Below are 7,886 nucleotides of genomic sequence, written 5' to 3' on the forward strand. Positions count from 1 at the left end.
TAAATTGATGACGAATGCAACGAAGAAGAAGAAGAAGAAGAAGAAGAAGAAGAAGAAGAGATTAGAAAGAGAGAAATGAGGGAAGTATTGTAATTTTTATTCGATGTTCAAGTATATCTTATTACAATCAATGTACCTCTTTATATAGGCTAAAAACACGACTAATAAAAGAAATTAGGACTACTAAGGAAAGTTGGACATTTCTTTTTACAAAATCAATTTAACCAAAAATGAATCAAATGAGGTAATAGAAAATTCAAATCAGATAATCATAATCGATGTTAATTTCTTTTATGCCTTGAATGGACTTTCCAAGTTGCATCAAGTGCTCACTAATCTTTTTTAGGAATGTCCCATATACCTTCTACGTTACGCCTTTGCACTACCGCCCATTGTGGACCCAACACCAGATCATCCACATAAAATACTTATTTTGCTTGGATGTCAAGTATATAAGAATCATCCATGTACTATTTATGATTCACATTGATAGAAGTAAGATGGTAACCTCTGATAGTTCTTGTTTGCTTTGGATTATTATTGTACCAATTACACTGGAACAAAGTGACGCATCATAAAAAACATTTATCAACTCAATAACATTAGAGAGCACACCAAAAAAGTTGATGTTTTCATCTCCTAACACCGTCGCTCCACTATTTTTTTGTTGTACGACAATTATTTTGATCTTTAACAAGGAGTCGTACCCCATTAGCAATACAACTTGAATAGGAAAATACTCTAAAATCCAGTTTACATGCTAATGCGTACAATAATGAAGAGTTAGAACTAGGAAACATTGGGCTTCATCCATCATCCCGACAAAGGGTTGCTCTATTCATTAGGCATTTGAGGTGAGAAATTATAATTCCTGCCTTGTTCTTCTCCCTCTTGAGCTTGGTTACCTTCACATGACATGGGAGCACATATATCTTGTAACGTATCATTCATCTCATCATCATTTTCTTCTTCATCCAATTCAAATGTGTTTCTTTCACCACCTTCTATATCATTCTCAAGCTCCTCTCCATCGAAAATCCATCTCTCGTAACTTGCAGAGATTCCATGATGGTATAAATGATATTCTACCACATCTAGTGATTGAAAGAATGCATTTTGACAATTTCGACATGGACAGGGAACCTCATGTTCTCGTCCAGACATCGTTTTGTTGCCTCCATAAATGAATTAATGCCATCTAAATATTCATTACTTAATCTATTACGAAGTCGTATCCAACTCCTATCCATCATGTAAAAATCACTGTATTCACATAGATCATACAAAAGAGAATATGTAGTTAGTAATTTTTATTTTTTTGGAGGGGGGGGGGAGCACTCTTAACCAAAACAGGTATTAAAAATAATAATAATAAAAATAAATAAAATAAGAAGCAAGCTACTAGAATGAATATTCTTAAGTTAGGTTATTTAGAACACATTTGGTTTAGTGCCATTAGTTAACTACCATGTTCACTTCCTCAATTTATACCATGAAATAAATTCTAATAGTCAACCTAAATACAATAAATAATTTAACAAATGCGGAGAAACGGTAGGGCATAATAGTAAAATGAAAAAAAAAAAAAAACGTAAACAGTGATGTATTTAATATAAGGGGGTGTTTGTGCCCCATTATTTGTTAATAATGTATTATAGAATAGTGATTGATGTTGAAATGTGTAGTTAAAAAAGAAAAAAATTTTTATTTACGTGTAATATTATTTTAATGAATAATGTGTGGTTGAAAATGAATATTATAGAAAAAATAATGTGGTATAATGGTAAACAAACACACTCTAAGTTTGCTAATGAATTTACTACTTTATTTACTTGTTCATATGTGCAATGATATAGATATTTTCTCCCATGGACTACAATTTTCAATTTTATCAGGCTGACTGTAAATGGATGTTACAAAAGGCTAACTCTAAAACAACCCGTCCCGATTTAACCTAATTGACTCGACACGTGTCGTGTGCCAATGGTAAATGCCAGCTAAATGTCGGACCCGCCACCAAGGCAAACGTGACCTACTTGACCATGACATAATTCTATAAAATTTTTGACAGAATTTCCCCTGTAACATGGACAAAACTAACCTGAAAAATCATCAAAACCTCAAATAGACATTTAAACCAAAAGTTTTGGAAACCACCACTTCCTCTAATACCACCACAACTACAACAAAATATAACAAAATTCGACTGAGTGCTTCTACAACATCATCATGTCAACATGCAAGCATTACATCAATTACCAACCTTTCTACGAAGTGCATGACACACCAAATATTAGACAAGCACTTAATTAACATGAGTTCCCCAACTATACATTACATACTATGAAACGGTCTCTTTCGCTTCAGCGGGCTTTTCCCAGTATCTCAAAATCGACGGTCTCCTGATAGAAAAGCATGATAAAAATATATGAGTTTATAACTCAGTGAGTGGATGATTTCCAAATAAGTAAACCTTTTTGCATTTATGCATATTTTCTAAAAATTCCAATTTTATTAAATCCTTAAGAAATTCTGAATCTAGTAATACTTTCAAAAACTAGACATGATTACATTATAAAATTCTTTATTCTAAATTCTAGATAAGTATCTGTGAGATATAACAAATATAAAGAATTTGATATTCATGAAAATCTGTGAAATATTGCTGCTGCTCAATAGTATAAGCTAAAAGCTTTCTTCTGAAAACTGAATTAACTGACTTCCATAATCTGAAATCTGAGAACTGAATAAATACTGAAAAATCACACCAAAAAGAGTACCCAATGAATAGCCTTATTCATGTACATAGTAATCTTGATGTACAAGGCAAAGCCATTCAAATCTGATAATCTGGTCATACGTATGCAGAGCTGCCCCAAAGGCTAATCACTCTAGTACACGGCCCAAAGCCTATGTGTGTACAAGAGTGGGTCCCAAAGACCTCTGATCATCTGGTCATATACTATGGAAACACATTCACGATAGTGCAAAGCGGGTAAAATCACTATAACTAGTCATATACTGTGGAAACACATTCACATCAGCGCAAACTGGGGTAAAATCACCTGGGTACTTTCTGGTGATTTTTAGGAATAACTTCAACTATACTGAAACACGTAAGAAGAATATAACATGCTTTCAAAATAATTTAACTGAACTGAATTTAACTTTAAAAGCAATTGATAATAAAATCCATTTTATTCTGAAAATCATGCTACGAAGTCAACTTTATAAAATAAATAACTTTAAAATTTAAAGAAGACTTTTTTCTAAAAAATAAGTTTTATCCACTCACAAGGTATGAGCTACAAGCTAGATTGGCTGATAAACGTTTCCAATTTCCCCGCCACCACCTGAAATACGATATTAATAACCAATTTATCATCTATCTAATCAACAAACCTTAATATCTAATGATAGAACTTAAAATTAAATTTTCTGGACACTTGAATAAGTTCTCAAATTTTCCTTTATTAATTGGAGCTAATCACACTTTATAATCCATTGACTAATAACTAATTTAGCAACATAAACTTCACTTCCAAACATCACTGTGACATCCACATAATTCAAGTGACAAGAAGTTGCTATAATTCAACTAATTAAAATTTTCCTCTTGTTCTATAATTTCATGCTTCCAAATAATTATTTTCTCAATATCATCATTTCCATAAACATACTTAACCCCAAATAAAATTTCTAGGGTTTGCTAAAATAATATCCCTTACCTAGCTAAAATTGGAAATGAAGAAATCCCCAAACTTGAGCTCCAATTCGTACAAATATCACCTAAAATTCGACATTTTATTCTACAAGTTAAAACCCTAAAAATTTAATATAAATCATACTTAATCACTCGAAAACAAAGTGGAAAAATTAAACCCAACTTGAAGAGATTAACCTCACCTCTTTTCTTCTTCTTTTTCCTTTCTTCTTTTCCTTTTCCTTTTTCTTTTTCCTTTAATCTTTCCCTTTTTCTCCCTTCTTCTTTCCCTTTTTCTCCCTTCACTGCCGGTCTCTGCTTCTCTCGTTACTCTGTGTGTGTGTTTTGGTGTGAAATTGAGAGAGAATGCGTCAAATGGTTGAATTAAATGGTCAACTAACCCATAATTGCAAACTAAGTCCTTCAACTCTCTTTTTCATATCACATTTGATCCTAACACTTCCAAAATTATATAAGTAAGTTCCCAACTTAAAAATGTATCCAATTTAACCTTCAAAATATTTATAATTTATAAGATAAACCCAAATAAAATAATTTGGTCAATCGAGTCCCAATAAAAATGATTTATTTCATACAAGTCCTCATTTAACTTAACTTTGAAAATTGCACTATCAAGACTAGATAAAAATGTGGGTTGTAACAAACTCAGTCTCGATACCACTTATGCTCTCTCTCAACGTTAGATTTTGGGACTGTTGTTCCTGATGTTTTATAAAATGATGACAAATTTGGTCACTGCATTTAATAGGTACGACTTACACTAGGGTTTAGATTACTCTGCAACCGTTTACTTGTTCAAGTAAATATTACTCCAATTTTTATTGCTGCAGAAGATGTCTGAAGTACGTAATCTAAAAATTCTAAACACATTGGAATTCCAGCTATTTTGCCAGATTACTATGAAGAAGACAGCATCTCAATGCAATTTAACCTTATTAGCAATGTAACATTGAGATACTATAACTTAACCTGATAGTGATCATTACACCTTAACCAGAAGCATCAATGCAATTTAAAATGTGAAATATTCTAATGTTAATATCCTAATGCTGACAGTCATCAACAATAAAAGAGGTGCCTTCTCTGAATAAAAACAACTACACACAGCAACACTAAACATTAACAGACAAAATAACATAGAACACGGGAATAGGGGTGAAGCAGATAACCCTTGTAGGGAATCAGGAATTAGAGAGAATATATATAATGTTGGGAAAATTGGGTGATTTTTATTTAGATTTATTTAGAAATTAGCATAATCAATTAAATGATATAAACGTAAATTCAACAATAATATAAAACAAGAAGACGGTTAGAAAATCAAGCCTTGAGAGTCACGTCGAGAACGTTGTCCTAAAGTCGTGTTGCCTCCCCTTCGTGCTGGTTCTTTCGGCACTATACGGCTCCAAAATAAAATTCATATGACTCTCCTTCTATGGGCACGACTATAGGGAGAAAATTGAACGAGCCTTTATCAATTGCCTAAATTTGATAGAAGAAGAATAGAAGATAATATAAAATGACTAGAGAATAGTATGAAAAAGGGAGATGTATGAAAAGACCAGAGAGTATATTGTATTTGATTTTGTTGTGTAAAACAATGATAAATCCACCTCCTTTTATAGGTAAAATCAACCCTCACAATTAAGTCATTAAAATAGAGGTTATAATATGAATTATGATGTTTTAATTGTGCGAAAAATGATTATTAAATATATATAAACTGAAAATTAAATGGGTTAATTGTTGAAAGGTTAAAACTTAATTTGAAGTTACAACAATCCCCCACAAGTTTTAAACTTTCAAAATAATTAAAAAATATATAATAGTGGCAACATAATACTATGCAATAGGTGTAGATGTCTTTTGGACTTGAACCTCACTTAGTGATAACAATTTCCATTTAAGGGAACCATAATGGACTAAGCCTTGAATTAGGTCCCTTTGATCAAATTTCAATTGTTCCACACACAGTATCGATTTAGGCTCTCCGTCATAGCGAGTAGCACTTTTAATGGCCATGCACTCTAATCTTGATTCTAATAAGAGTCTCTAGAGAATAACCCAATCCCATAGCCACGGTCTTATGGCAACTCTTACATAGGTAAGTCCTCCAAGGGTGTGTGTGACCCACACCTTGCGAGAATTCTCGCCTCGGTACTCATTCAGGGTTAAACCCTTCCTAACATCACATTATTATTAGCACTATCACCATAGGGATGAGCACAATATAAGTAGTGCTATTACAAGTCATGCAGTACGAGTTGTTTCTACCACATTGAACCTTCTTCATGGGATCTCCAATCACAAAAGTTAGGTTACTCCCGGAGGTGACTCCCTTATGGGCTTAAACTCATTCCCCTCGATAATTTATGTATGTCCATCTCGGACTACATATATTCATGTCCTTCTTGGACAATAAATTGGTACTATTAATTTGTAAAGCTTTTCTTCTTCACCTGCCCATTTGCATATCCGCAAAGTCATCTAAGAATTTTTTCAAAATATCAATATCACATATATAAGTTTAATAAGATAAATGTACGAAATTTTAATATTGATTTTAGTAGTACGTTGGAGCAGATATATCCATTAAACTCTTGTATTTCACCTGCATGTCTTAAACTCTTGTAACACTTTTCAAAAGTCAGTTTATAACCAGGAAAATTAAGATTTAAGATGTATCTATATTAAAAACCTCCACATTCCAAAGACATCCACCATGTCGATTTTCTTTGAATTTTTCCATGTCTGCAAACACTTCTAAGTACTTTCACAAATTATTAGCGTCACAATAAATAAGAATAGCTGAGATAAAAGTATGACATTTCGACATTCATCCAACTTCTCTTTGAGCATTGATCAAAGAACAGTAAACTTTTTAAATAAATTAATGCCCTCACATTTCAAAGATATTTTAATCTGTATTGAGTAAATATATGATCTTATTCTCTTACTTCATTCGTAATAGAAGAATGAATTGATAAAGTTTCTCCCATCGGAAACTGCAAAAGAAGTCTTCATGGCTGTAAACTCATGTAATCACCAATATTTTCTAAACTCACAAGGCAAGAATTTCATAGATGTGATTTTTAGTCATAGTAATTATGTCAGAGGAGAAATATGAATATTTGCTAAGGAAATTTAATGGTCTAACATGCATTGATCACCAAACACTTTACTTACTAAAACTACCCAGACTAGTTGGGGACTTAGGCATAATAGATTATAACGAATCTTAGGAATAAGAATCTTGTCACGTGCATTTTCAATTTCATACTGAAAATCGTACTTGCTAAGAGTAATAAACATTTTATAGAACAAATTACGCGCTTGGGAGTCACGTCGAGAACGCTGTCCTAAAGTCGCGTTGCCTCCCCTTCGTGCGGGTTCTTTCGGCACTACATGGCTCCAAGATAAAACACATGTGTCTCTCCTTCTATGGGCACGACCATAGGGAGAAAATTAAACGAGCCTTTAACAATTGCCAAAATTTTATAGAAGAAGAATAGAGGATAATATAAAATGATTAGAGAGTAGTATGAAAAGACTAGAGAGTATATTATATTTGATTTTGTTGTGTAAAACAATGGGAAATATACCTCCTTTTATAGGTAAAATCAACCCCCACAATTAAGTCATTAAAATAGAGGTAATAACATGAATTATGATGTTTTAATTGTGTGAAAAATGATTATTAAATATATATAAACTGAAAATTAAATGGGTTAATTGTTGAGTAAATTATTAAGATTAAAGGTTTCAACACTTGAATTAAGATTGGTCATACTACATGATATTATTATTATATTTTATTTAATATGAAAATATGAGTTACATGTCTAAATTGAATAATAATAAACCATCATTCCTCACTGGAGTTACACTGGAACTATAAATAAAATTATGGATATTAATTATGAAATTAACATCTTTTAAAATGTTAAATCAGCACATTTTCATGAATCTTAGATACTCCTATCTATCGTTAACCCAATTTGCCCAATATACCATATTGGGTAGTGCATGTTTCTTCTTTATGAAACATTTACCCATAGCTTTTATTACCAATAGGACAAAATTAAACAAATAAAATTGGAAATGAATAACAATTATGTTCTAACATAATTGTGGTCATCAAGTAATTTTAATGACTATATAA

At 31.9% G+C, this 7,886-nt stretch overlaps 1 long non-coding RNA gene across 2 annotated transcripts; it reads right to left on the reverse strand.

Annotated features, from left to right (window-relative positions):
- Positions 1–2,102: 2,102 nt before the first annotated feature.
- Positions 2,103–3,953, reverse strand: LOC111369227. Of its 2 annotated transcripts, XR_002698080.1 has the most exons (4): positions 3,907–3,947; positions 3,729–3,789; positions 3,296–3,353; positions 2,103–2,402 (listed from the first exon to the last, which is right to left on the reverse strand). It is a non-coding gene; the product is annotated as an uncharacterized LOC111369227 (long non-coding RNA). The 2 variants fall into 2 exon arrangements; XR_002698079.1 differs by having other exon boundaries at positions 3,729–3,953.
- Positions 3,954–7,886: the final 3,933 nt, after the last annotated feature.

Source organism: Olea europaea, chromosome 20, assembly GCF_002742605.1.
Source record: "Olea europaea var. sylvestris chromosome 20, O_europaea_v1, whole genome shotgun sequence".
Classification (NCBI taxonomy): Eukaryota; Viridiplantae; Streptophyta; class Magnoliopsida; order Lamiales; family Oleaceae; genus Olea; species Olea europaea.